This window comes from Natator depressus, chromosome 1, assembly GCF_965152275.1.
Source record: "Natator depressus isolate rNatDep1 chromosome 1, rNatDep2.hap1, whole genome shotgun sequence".
In the NCBI taxonomy this organism is placed as follows: domain Eukaryota; kingdom Metazoa; phylum Chordata; order Testudines; family Cheloniidae; genus Natator; species Natator depressus.
The window spans coordinates 272,714,654-272,728,867 of NC_134234.1; positions in this window are offsets into that span (position 1 = coordinate 272,714,654).

A 14,214-nucleotide genomic window follows, 5' to 3' on the forward strand; every position below is an offset into this window, starting at 1 on the left:
GCTCCCACTGGCCGCAATTCGCTGCTCCAGGCCAATGGGGGCTGCAGGAAGTGGTGGCCAGCACATCCCTCAGCCCGCGCCGCTTCCTGCAGCCCCCATTGGCCTCAAGGGGCGAACCACGGCCAGTGGGAGCTGTGTCACTGTGCCTTCTTGGGTCACAACTCAGAATACCAAATTCAGAACAAACTGCTGAGAAATTGGGCAGACACACCCCAAAACTGGTGGTTATTCTCCCATAGGATATACCAAACCAAGTAAACTGGTTTCACTGGCTAACAAGAAGTCAGAAAAGCAGTCTCCTTAGGCATTCCAGTCCTGATTCAGCATCCAGGCACTAGACTTAAAGATGAGTGGTTATTTAAAACCAATTTCATTAAACAGAAGGGTTCTTCTGATTCCAAAGGACTAGCCACATACCCAGGTCAATATATTACTCAGATCTTACCCAAAAATCGCACAGTTGCCATTCCTTTAGTATCTAAAATCTAAAGGTTTGTTTATAAAAAGAAAGGTGAGAGTTAAAATTGGTTAAAGAAATCAAATACATACTGGTTGCTTCCAAATCACTCATAGGTCCTCAGTCCTTTGGTTAGAATGCTCCCATTACTATAAGTCCATAGTCCAGAGATTTAAGCAGGAAAGAGGCAAAATGGAGACATTTCCAGAGCCTTTTATAGCTCCTCTCAAGTGAAGGGAAACCCATTTGTTCTCACTGTGGAAAATTACAGGTGACAAGATGGTGTTTGGAGTCACATGGGCAAGTCACATGTCCATGCATGATTTCGCTTAGTCACAGCAGGAAAGTCCATTAAGTGTAGATGGGCAACTTTCATTGTGAGTTAAGTGTTCTTTAATGGGCCACTCAACTCGAATAGTCCCTTCAAGATGTGCAGGCTGAATACCTTGTGGGCATTACCACAGGAGCACACATATTTAAAATACAGGTATAGAGCCAATACTCATAACTTCAAATACAAAAATGATACATGCATACAAATAGCAAAATCATATTCATCAAATCATATCCTTTCCCTAGACACCTTACTTGACATACTTTGTACAAGATTTGTTGCAATTTTATAGCAGTGGCAGCAACAATGACCTACATGGTCATATTTTATCAGATAATGTCACATTACCACAGCAGAATAGCAAGAGACGTAGAGGAAATGTGTACAAAATGTAGAGATGTGCCCAAACCTGCCACATGGAAGCAGCAGAAGTGGAGGAATGTACTATCATCTCCAGAGGGGGGCCGGGGGGAGTCAGGATGGCTCAGGGAAAGGCAGTAACGTCTAAGAGGGCACAGGCTTTGACTGCTGGCTAGAGGGTCCCTTTGAGCTGGAACCTGGAGTAGAGGGCAGACCCATGTTCCCCTGCCTGACACTGAGGGAGTGGCACTATGTGGCAGTGAATGAGAAGACTACCCAGCATTGCTGAGAGAAGACCCCAGAAGGGGAAAACACAGATGGTAACCTTGCCAGAGGGCTGAGTTACAAAGAGGCAGCTACAGCTTGTGGCGTGAGAGGGGGGCTGCAGGCACTGAGAGAGAGAGAGAGACAGAGACAGAGAGACAGCGGCAACTGCAGGATGGAGTGTCAACCTTGAAAGCTATTACCCAGAATGGGCAGGAAGAGGCATCATCCTGGCAGTGACGGGCACACCCCGTCACAGCTGAACAAATGGAGATGATCATACTAAACATCTGTCAACAGAACTACCCTTTCCCAATGGACAGCCCCTATCACAATATACCCTATGCTCAGGCCTGGTTACATTCCCTTTGCCTATTCCAGAAATATAAAAAAGACTTCAATGCAACAATAATCACAGAGTGAAGGATTGTCTCAGTATGGTAGAGGCCATGCCATCAGGAGAATCTGTTAGCTCTTTCTCCTATTTCATCTACTTTCTGTAATATTTTTATCCTTTCCTTAAAATGACCACACATTTAAACTGCTAACTCTTGATTAGTTTCATCACAAGAACCATACTTTGATTATTCTACCATACCGGTTGCATGGAATGTGGTGGGCTCCAGGAATCCCTGTGCTCTAGTGTACATCCTGTCTACTGCCACTCAAATGCTTGGTGCCTACTGCTGCTAAACATCCTCCAACGTTGAAGCTGAGTCCTTTGAAAAACAAAAGTACTGCTGGAAATGTGTAAGTAAATGTGGAGGTCTTCAAAGAGTCACCTTAAAAATAAAGAGTACAAAAGATTCTGTGCAACATCCCAGCCCTAGGAGACAAGCCAAACATGAATACATACTGCCTTTTTCAATCTCTGGTGAAAGTCCATTGAAATCTCTGTTAAATTACTACGAGTAGAAGTTTGCCTCAGCGTGTGATTTTTGTTGTGCTAGCCATTAGTGGAGATAAAATACCCTCATATGAAGTAACTATAACATGACCAGTGAGTAATTTAGTATTGTCTGCAAACTTTCCCACCTCACTGTTTACCCTCTTTTCCAGATCATTAATGAATATGTTGAACAGCACTGGTCCAAATATAGATCCCTGGGATACAGCACTATTTACCACTTTCCATTGTGAAAACAGATCATTTAATCCTACCCTTTGTTTCCTATCTTTTAACCAGGTTTCAGAGTAACAGCCGTGTTAGTCTGTATTAGCAAAAAGAAAAGGAGTACTTGTGGCACCTTAGAGACTAACCAATTTATTTGAGCATAAGCTTTCGTGAGCTACAGCTCACTTCATCGGATGCATACTGTGGAAACTGCAGAAGACATTATATACACAGAGACCATGAAACAATACCTCCTCCCACCCCACTCTCCTGCTGGTAATAGCTTATCTAAAGTGATCACTCTCCTTACAATGTGTATGATAATCAAGTTGGGCCATTTCCAGCACAAATCCAGGTTTTCTCACAGTGTTTCATGGTCTCTGTGTATCTAATGTCTTCTGCAGTTTCCACAGTATGCATCCGATGAAGTGAGCTGTAGCTCCCGAAAGCTTATGCTCAAATAAATTGGTTGGTCTCTAAGGTGCCACAAGTACTCCTTATCTTTTAACCAGTTACTGATCCATGAGAGGACCTTCTCTCTTATAACATGACTGCTTACTTTGCTTAAGAACCTTTGATGTGGGATTTCATTTCAAAGGATTTCCAAAAGCCCACACTATAGCAACTGGATCACCCTTATCCACATGTTTGTTGATACCCTCAAAGAATTCTAATAGTCTGTTGAGGCATGATTTCCCTTGACAAAAGCTGTGTTGACTCTTCCCCAACATATCATGGTCATCTATCTCTCATAATTCTGTCCTTTACCATCATTTCAACCAATGTGCCTCATTTCAAAGTTAGCTTACTGGCCTGTAATTGCCAGGATTGCCTCTAGGGCCTTTTAAAAATATCAGTATGACATTAGTTATCCTCCACTCGTCTGGTACAGTGGCTGATTTAAATGATAGATTACATACCACAGTTAGTATTTCTGCAATTCATATTTGAGTTCCTTCGGAACACTTGGGTGAATGCCATCTGGTCCTGGTGACTTACCACTGTTTAATTTATCAATTTGTTCTTAAATCTCTGTTGACAACTCAATCCGGGACAGTTCCTCAGATTTGTCATCTAAAAAGAGTGGCTCGGGTGTGGGAATCTCTATCACATCCTCTGCAGTGAAAACTGATGCAAAGAATTTACTTAGCTTCTCCACAACATTTGTCCATCTTGATTGTCCCTCAGTGCCATTGATTGTTGCCAGACTTCCTGCTTCCAATGTATTTTTAAAAAATGCTGTTAGTTTTAGTGTCTTTTGATAGTTGCTTTTCAAATCCTTTTTTGGCCTGCCTAATTATACTTTCACATTTGAGTCCTCAGTATGTATGCTCCTTTCTACATTCCTAACTAGGATTTGACTCCCAGTTCCTAAAGGATGCCTTTTTGTCTCTATACGCCCCTTTTACTTTGCTGTTTAGCCATGGTGCCACTTTTTATCCTCTTACTGTTTTTGTTTTTTTTTTATTTGGGGTATACATTTCATTTGAACCTCTATGATGGTGTTTTTAAATAGTTTCCATGCAGCTTGCAGGCATTTCACTCTTGTGACTGTTCCTTTTAATTTCCATTTAGCTAGCTTCCTTATACCTCTGTAGTCCCATTTTTTGAAGTTAAATGGTACTGTGGTGGGTTTCATTGGTATTTTTCCCCCTACAAGGATATTCAATTTAATTATATTATGGTCAGTATTACCAAGCAGTTCATCTATATTCACTTCTTGAACCAGATCTTGTGTGCCACTTAGACATAAATTACAACTTGCCTTCTCCCCTTAGGGGTTTCAGAACTAGCTGCTCCAAGAAGCAGTCATTAATTATATCTAGCAATGCTATCTCTGCATCATGTCCTGAGGTGACATATAACCAGTCAATATGACAACAGCTAAAATACACCATTATTATTGGGTTTTCTTCTTTTGTAGCCTCTCTAATCTCTCTGAGCATCTCACAATCACCATTACCATCCCTGGCTAGGTGGTCAGTAGTATATTTCTACTATTATACTCTTATTATTCAAACATGGATTCCACAGATAAATGACAACACAATGAGTGACGATTGTTTTAGATGTACTGGGGCCTTGGTCCAGTTCTCTCACATCTCCCCATTTCAGATTGCTTCAGCATTTTTAGTCACTACTTGTTCTGCCAGAAATGGAAAAAAAACATAAAGGGGCAAGGGAATATAATGGAGAAAAGGAAGGAAGACAACACAGAAAAGGCAGGCTTCAGACATTTAGCTACAAAAAAGTTGGAAGGCATGGAGTGTCATGCCAACCTATTAACTAGTAAGTCTGTTGAAAGAAAAGAGATCATCATGCAAGGCAATTATGCCCCCAATTAAAGAAAAGCTTCTTTGTATCTAATACATTTAGAAAGGGCCCAAGGACAAATCATTCATGTGGAAAGTGAAAATATATTAGCACTATAATTTATTGCAAAAGTTAAAATGGACATGCTTTCTGTGGTCTGATTGCACAAATGAAAGTTATCAAAGACCGGCATCAATATAATTAGGCTTGGCAGAATTCAATATTTGTGTATAATTTTAAATGGATGATATCAATATTCATTTTTAAGCTTTTTTAATGTTTATAAGTTTTAATTTTCAACAGTTGCAGGAAATTATGGATGGATCAGGCATTGAGGCTGTCAGACAATTATTTAATTAGAGTAGACACATAGTCAAAAAACTGAAGCTTTAGGAAAACACACAGATTGTCAACATCACACAAAATATACAAAGTAAATATCCTTAAATCAAACTCTAATGAATTCTCATGCATCATTTTTCTTACTTTGCCTTAGTAAATTTCAGTGATCATCAATGAAAATATGTTTTCTTTGTTTTTTGTGTGTATGATGAAATTGACATTTACCAACATTTACTGATAAAAATCAAATCCTTCCAAGTCTAAATATAATGTAATCGTACTCCACAACATTTCCTCCACATCTTTGGGTAGAGGGCTAATGGGCAGAGAGGGCAATGGGTCACAATCCAAGGACTGTACTATATCTGTGGCTCTGTTCCTATCCTTTCCCTGATCCCACAGAAATTTTGCCATGGATACCCCAAAGGGGTGCAGGATCCCTAGAAGGGAAGGAGGCATTTCAGTCTCACAGAGCAGGCAGTTTATGCTCAGGAAGCCCAGGGTGCATTCGGACGTAAGTTGATGATGACCTAGAATTCTCAGGCAGGTTGTGTGTGTTGTGGTGCAATCACAGAAGACATGAGTTATGTTTGTGACAGTGACAGGGGAGGGAGAGTATTTGTAAAATTGTTTCACAGCCCTGCACTAAAATGGTTCTGTAGAGAACAAATTATCACTCTGTTACTGATCATAGGAAAATGTTGGGAGAAACGTATGTTTATCATCTGAGATGCAGTAAGGTATCTAGATAAACTGAAGTTTTCTCCCTCCTTAATGCTCTTTTTGAAAGACTAATAAATTTAGCTATGTCAATTTCCAAAAAATGCACTAAATTAAAAATTATCCCTAGAATACTGGGCTAGATTTCATGGTGTGTAAAAAGCAAATATGAAATAATCAAACACATAAGGTGTGAGTCAGTTCTACTGCCACTGGAGGGTGCTGACATTCCAAAAGTGTGTTGATGAGATGCAAGGTTCATGAGATTGTTGCCAGGGAAAAACTTTTACATTCACATCCCCTATTAACCAGCAACAGCGAGCATTTCAGAGCGAAAATAGGTTTCTATAAAGCAAGAACTGGAAAAACAAACAAAAAAACCCCTTTCATTCTGTGTTCTCAAAGGCATTCATTAGTGTTAGTGTTCTCAGCTGCATTCGTTCATAAGCAACAAACCTGTAATGCTTATAAATATAGGGACAAACTATCTTTTTTTTCTGTGCCAGAATGGTCTTCCTTCAGGTTTGAAGTGCCATAGTGATCAGGTAGATAATCAGCTTCTTGCTCTGATATTTTGATTTTTTTTTAATTACCACCATGATAAGAGGTCAAATCTTAAATGGATAGTACAGAAGTCAGCAAACTAATCAGCAAACTTGAGATAACCTCTTAGATTCTAGCCAAGAACACTTCAGTATTGCTTCTCATTGCTTTCCTTCATAAAGACTGAAAGATGCAATGAGGGGGATGAGGGGAAAGGAGGGCAACACTGGGAAATAGTGCAGCGCACATAGTGATTCATCTAAACTCGGGTTACTTGCTTCAGAAGGAAGGTAGTGGTTTGAACGCTGATATACTATGGTCTTCTCCTATAATGCCTCACACCTTGTGTAGTCATTTGCACCTGTGGGTAAAGCAGGTATGAGATGTTTCCCAGTCACACAGGAGGAACAGTGCCACCTACTAAATTACCAACACCTCTTCTTTTTCAGCACATAGATGTCCCGTTAATGCCTTATGTTCACCAGTGTTCAGAATGAAAGAGATTAATAATTAAGGCCCTACTTAACTTTTGATATTGCTGAAAACTGGGGATTCCGCAATATTAGGCGTCCATTGCAATTTTGACAGCGGGAGCCCTGCTATGTATGAGGCTGAGAGTGGGAGCCCCAGCCATCCCTGGACTGAGAGCGGGGGCCCCTGTTGTCAACCCTGGCCAGCCAACAGCAGGCGCCCCCACTCTCAACCCCGAGCTCCTGCTGTTAGCCCTGCTCTCAGCCCTGGGTGGCTGACACCAGAAATTCACGGAAAAGTAATAATGGACTTTATTACCGCAAATAATAAAGTCCATTATTATGTTTCCACAATTTTCTGTGGTTTGTCCACAACTCAGCTGCAATTTTTTGACAATCATCCCACAATTCAAGTAGGGCCTCAGGTCAGCAATAAGCTCTTTCTTAATTAAACAGGGAGAGGGGCTTTGGCAAAGGACACAGCTTTAAGATGGCTGGAGCCATCCCATAATTTTAAAATTAGTCTGTTAGCATGAATTAGTCATTCAATGGAAAACCACACAAAGATACCTCTGGCTGTGTGCCAGCCCACATTTATGCCAGCTTTTGAAATGTCATCCTGGATGTCCCACAGCCAATTCAAATGCAGTGTGTTGAAAGATAAACTTCTCTTCCCTTGCTTTATTCATCATTACTGATAACTGTTCACCAGATTGTTGGTAGTGGAAGCTGTGGCAGGTTTGAGCAGGAAGACAAAGTTAGAAAACAGATGCTGAAGTTCCAAGGATAAGCACTTACTACTCCTGGGGGAATTTTCTTTCCCCCACAGAAATGGGCTGCAGTGCTGCTGGCCGCCACTCTGGCCTGCTGGATCCAGCAGAGCCAAGCTTACGCATAGAAAACACTGATGGGGAGAGGCGGAGTGGGAGGAAGAGCTGGTACATTCCTGGCAGCTGCAGTTCCCTGCACACCCTGAGGGAAGGAGGTGGTGGTGTGCAGGAAACTCCACCAGGCCTAGGACTGAGTATCAGGCTGTTTCTCCCTCTGGATCCCTGGGCTCTGAGGGTAGGGGGTGAGTGTCTGGGCTGGGGGGTGGCATGGCTGGGCTCTCAGGGGGAAGGGGATGCGGGTATGTGAGCTGGGGGGGATCCTGCAGCTGGGCTCTGGGGTGGAGTGTTTGTGGGTGTCTGGCCTTCCAGCTAGGCTCAGTGGAGGGAGAGGGCAGAGAAACAGGAACTAGGTTGTCGTAGGGGTTTCTTTAACTCTCTGCTCCTGGGGGAATTTTTGTGTGTGTCTGTATTGTTACTGACAGGCATTTTGAAATAAATTACCAAAATAATTGAAACTGGTGTGATTCTGTAGTGTTATTTTCACAAATAAAATTTGCAGAATTTTGTAGAATTTTTAATTTTTTGGTGCAGAATTTTTAATTTTTTGGCATACAATTCCCCCAGGAGTAGCACCTACCAAAGAGAAGAAGTAGAGCGGTTGAGTAACAAAAATGTCAGAGCTGGAGGAGAGAAGAAATCTATAGTGAAGGAAGCCCACTTAAGCAATGGCAGAAGGTGAAAATGTAATGGGTGATGGGAAGGGAACTCTGAGGCTGTGACATCAGAATGCGTGAATGATTTGGTGGATATGAGATTGAGAGTGTAATTAAGATAAAAGGACAAGGCTCTTAGGTCAAATAAAAAATCAAAATGTAGGGTTGGAAGGGAGCTCAAGGGGTTATCTAGTCCCTCCTCGCATGCTGAGGCAGGACCAAGGAAACCTATACCATCCCTGACAGGTGTTCGTCCAGCTAGTTCTGAAACATGTCCTGTGATGGAGATTCCACAAGTTCCCTCAAAAACTTAGTCAAGATCTTAATTACCCTTATAGTTAATGTCTAACTTTAATCTCCCTTGTTATAAATTAAGCCCATTACTTCTTGTCCTGCCTTCAATGGACATGGAGAACAATTGATCACTGTCATCTTTGTAACAGCGGTTAACAGCCAAGTAAGCGATACTCTAAATTTTAAGCCTAATGAGAGAAATAACTATATGAAAGTTCTGAAAACTTTAATGCACTTGGGAAGAGTAAAAATTAAAACATTGTCTTGGTAAAGTCCATGGGCCTGATTCACCACAACATTACTGTGATTTGACATTGGAATAAGTCTATCTCCAAAATTGTAGTGGTGCAGTGATGAATTATTATTATTATTATTATTACTACTGTAGCACCTACAAGCTCTAGTGCTAGGTGCTGTACAAACCTAGAACAAAAACATAGCCCTTCCACCAAAGCGTTTACAATCTAAGCATAAGCCAACAGATGAATACAGATTAGCCAAACTGGGGAGTACAAAAAAGCAATGAGTTGGTCAGTGGAGTTCTAAGGAAGGATTTCAAGAAGGGTAATGTGTTTGTTTTGCTGATGTTTACAAGAGCTCCTTCCAAGCATGAGGGGTAGCATGGGAGAAAGCACAAAAGTGCTTGTTTGAAAATTTAAGAAGTAGGCAATAGAGGCCAACACCGTGGGGTTACTGAAGGCAGGAGTCGACCTCTCATTAGTGAATGAGAAATGATAGGTATGCCGGAGATAGGCTAGGAAGGGTCTTGAAAGTGAAGACAAGTAGCTTATGTTTGATTCAATAGAGAAGCGGGAGCTAGTGGAGGGATTCAAAGACAAGGATGACATGTTCAAAGCAATGGGTTAGAAAACTGATCTTTTCAGCAGCATTCTGAATGGATATGAGCAGGACAAGATTGCCTCTGTCAAAGCCAGAGAGGAGTTTGTAGTAATTGAGATAAGAGATGATGACAGCCTGGATGAGAGTTTTAGCTGTGTGGATGGATAGGAAAGGCTATGTTTTAGAGAAGTTTGCGGAAAGAACCTGCAAGTTTTAGACATAGCCTGGGTCTGAGGACCTACAGAGAGGTTACAGGCCTGAGTGACAGGTGGGACGGTAGTGTTGTCCACAGTGATCAAGAAAGGAGGTAGGGAGGAAGTTTGGAAAGGTTGAGGAGTTCTGTTTTAGCCATGTTGAGCTTGAATTGATGGCTAGACATCCATGAAGAGATGTCAGAGAGACAGGCCAAGATTTTAATTTAGACAAAAAGAGACCAGGCTGGTGTAGAGAGATAGAACTGTGAGTTGTCAGCACAGAGATGGTAATTGAATTTATGTTTGTGTAACCCACACACCTCCTGGATGTGGTGTTCTGTCCCATCTAGTGGCACTGAGACCACTTAGAGAGAGAGAGAGAGAGAGAGAAAATGAGTCTGCTCTACAGCCTTAGCTAAGATCCAGTTGGCTTTTAGCTCATGCAGCAGAGGCTCATGCACTAAGCTCCAGAGGTCCCAGGTTTGATTCTGCCTGCCGACAGATGACATTAGCCAGAAATAAGGTGAAAAGGGAGAAGAGAAAGTTACCAAGGACAGAGCCCTGTTGAATCCCTACAGAAAGTTGGAGGGATGGGGTGATGATGAAGATCCTCCAAAGGACATGCTGAAGGAGCAATTAGAGAATTAGTAGGAGAACCAGGAGAGGACAGAGTTACAGAAGACAAGACTTCAAGAAGAAGAGCATGGTGGATGGGAGTCAAAGACATCTGACAGGTTGATGAGGATGGAGTATTGGTTCTCATTGCTGGCTAGGAAGAGGTGATTAGAGATTTTGGTGAGAGTGGTTTCAATCCAGTTAAAGGAGCAGAAGCCAGACTGGAGGGCATCTAGAATGGAATTGGAGGAGAAGACCTCCAGTGATTGTAAGCGGTGTTCAAGATAAAAAGGAGAAGAGAGATGGGGCAGTCGTTAGGCAAGTGGAGTCAAGGCCAGATTTTTTTTTAAGATGGGAGAGATTAAAACATGTTTGTATTCTTAAGGGAAAGAGTCAGAGCAGAGTGAGAGGTTAAGGAGAAGATTAAGAGAGGTGATGAGTGTGCATGAGGGAATTCAGGAGATGGGAACCGGTCATGGGGGTAACTGAGCCCCATACCTTTTTAGGAACATTTCCCTAAAGTTCCTGATGCTGCAAAACACTTAAGCATTTTTTTAATTTCAAATATGGGAGTAGCTTCATTCACTTCAGTTGGAGTACTCGTGTGCTTGAAGTTAGGCAAATGCTTCGTGCTTTGCTCAGCTGAGGCCTAAAATCATATCCTCCAAACCCGTTCAGTCCATGATGACCTTAAAGGAGTCTCTTTTAATAAATTGCCTTCAAGTGTACATTATCTGGGGGTTTCGCTTGCATTGTATGCATTGACAATTGAGTCCATAGTATGCCAAGTTTTCTGTTAAGACAAAATCATTTCTAGGAACTGAGCTGAGACCAAAGTTAAAGTAACAATACTCCTGGTTCTAAATTTAGATAGCATGTTTTCACACCCTCACTTTTTGTGGTTAATTGCAAGGCATTGTAGCTGAACTGACTTGGAGAAGAAATTCCTCTCTCTGTGTAAATAAATGAATGTGCTCCTGGCCTCTGATTATAATAGTCATAATATGGAATGACTACTTTTCCTTTACAAGATGGCAGCCTCTAGCTTAGGGAGCCCATTTTTCAGAGATCCATGATAAGGTCTAAATAAAACCCTGGACTTGGCTACCAACACATCAAAATATATGTCCTTTATATATATATCACCAGATGTTTTGAGCATAGTCCAAGTGAGAGACTCGTAAACGCGTCCAAAGATACATGTAACAAAAACTCACCATGTAGTGTAACAAATGTTCAGAGTAGAAGTGAATGGGCATGGGTAGTGAAAAAGTAACATTGTGATACCCCCAAGTGATTAAGGGCTTAATGAATAATCACCCATAGATATCCAGAAAATACTATTGGAAGCCTACTAAACTGTCACACTCACAACATCAGAGACTTACAGCTGTGCCAGATTTTTCAATTTCTTCTGATTGACAAATTGAAGAAAAAGGGCAGCATGCATGAAGTTGCTCTCCAGGATTTATCCACATCCTGTATCAGCAGCTTCCAGAGGATTCATCAGATAAGATTTTATACTTATCTTCATACAGTGAACTGATTTCTCAATAACACTCTATGCATGGAGAACTTGCAAATAACTGGCTGCTTGCTAGACTCAGAATAAGATCACACTGTCTGCTTCTGGCAACAATACAGGGAGCCCATGCCAGTGAAGTTAATGGGAGGTTAGCCACAGATTCAGTAGGAACAGACCAGGCCCATAGTCAGACTATGTTGACATCTGCTGCAAAATAATGCAGTCTTTTGCATAGATCCAAAACCACATAAGAAATCACTACTGAACAGTGCCAGTCCACACAGTTAAAAGGGAAACTGGGAGGATAAGACAAGAAGATGCAAAGGCAGAGGAAAAGAAGAGATCAAAATTAATAACTGATAAACTGAATATTATAATAATGAGGTCCAGAGGTAATTTGTCTTATTCTGATCATTAAGGAAATACAAAATTTCCCAAGGTTTTAAGCTTCACAAAAATTGAGAACACAGGCTGTTTTCTCTCTGGGTCTTGTTTAATTAGAAAAAAGGAAATCGATACACTGATAAAATGAAAAAGAGTGTCAATTATCCTATTACTACTATGGCAAATTGCCAGCACTACTTTGATGGGTCTCGCGCTTTCTCTTCTCGGGGAGGGTTCAGGGCACCGTTTCTCACCCCTGAACTGGGGTATTAACTGCCCCACTAGTGTCTTAGAGGAGGGGAGTGGAGAGGGAGGGACCCGGGCCCACCCTCTACTCCAGATCCCAGCCCAGGGCCCTAGGGATAGCAGTAAACCTCTTGAACTAGCGGTGCCTTCCCCTGGACTACTTCCCTCTCCAGCCCTTCAGCTTGGGGGGCTTCCTGCCTTCCCTCTGCACAAACCAGGTGTCTTGGTCTTCTTAGCCCACTACAGCACTTCTCCAAACTCTCCTCTGCTTCCCTCCAAACTGCTCTCTGCTCCAACACCAATCCACTCTGCTTCAACTCCTCCAAACTCCTCTCTGCTCGAACATCAATCCACTCTGCTTCAACTCCTCCAAACTACTCTCTACTCCAACACCAATCCACTCTGCTTCAACTTCTTTTCTTGTCTGATTGAAGCAGGTGGGTTTTATCAGGTGACTGGCTTCAGGTGCTCTAATTATAGCAAACTTTCTTCCCTCTACAGGGAATAAGGATCCCTTCTAACACTCTCCTGCTGCCCTCTAGCCTGGGCTTTCCTTGCTTTTTGCCCCTGCTTTCAGCTTCCCTCCCGACCAGGCCAGACGCTCTCCCCCCTTCTCCCCCCTTTTTTTTTGTCTTTCTGCTGTTGCTAGAGTGCTGGCCGGCTGCCGGCCGGCTGTTAGCCCCCCCCCCACTGCCCGCCCTCGGACGCTGCTGCCACTCCAGCTGAAACCCCCCCCCGAGAGAGGGGGGGAGTGGAAGGACCCAGCCCCCAGACCCAGCCGCTTGCTGTTTGTCTGCGGACCCGTTTTCGGTCGAGAGGATTCTTATCACTTACTCTGGCATTTCTGGAATGCTGTTGCTGAAAAAAAGAAAACCCGGAATAGACAGAAAAAAAGCCGTCCACCAGAGGAACACCGCCCGGGAATCTACAAATCGCCATGGAGGGGGCCTAAGACTGAGCAACTTTCGAACTGTGCTCTCGTGTGGGGGGAGGCCTTGACTGTGTCTTAATTGTGTTTGTAGGGACACAGGAGCTGCCCCCCGATCCATCTGTGTCCTCCCAACCCCCACACTATGACCTTCCTCACTGCCCCCACCCCCCCGCCATCTTTGCTGGCTATCTATCATCTGCCTCTGGACTCAGCTGCTCGCCCTGACTCCACTGCGTGGACCAGAAGCACCAGCCAACCAAACAGGACTCTCTGGACAAGCGTACGGTGGTTTATGTGCCCCCCCCACCAAATTGTCCACCCCACAGCTTGTCCCTTTCTATCTGACCCCAACTCCTGTTAACCACCTGCCACCGCCCCCGCTGGGGCACCGGCAATGGAGGGCACCGGGGTGACCTCCACCGCTGCCATGCCCATCGCCTCCCCAGACTCTAGGGAAGACCCTCCAGCCGGCGGGAAAGGCCAAGGCAAGAAGAAGGGGAAGGGCCCCGCTAAAACCACCGGGCCCTCCATGGCAGGGGCCACCCCAACTGCTGCGGCCCCGCCACCGACCACGGCATCCTCCCGCGCTGCCCCCTCCACCAGCTCTGCAGATGTCCCTCCCTCAGCCCTCAGGATGAATGTCCGGGCAGCGGCAGCTCCCCCGCCTGCCGCCTCATCATCTCTCCCACCCACCGCCTCTGCCACCATCAATAATGGCCGGGGCC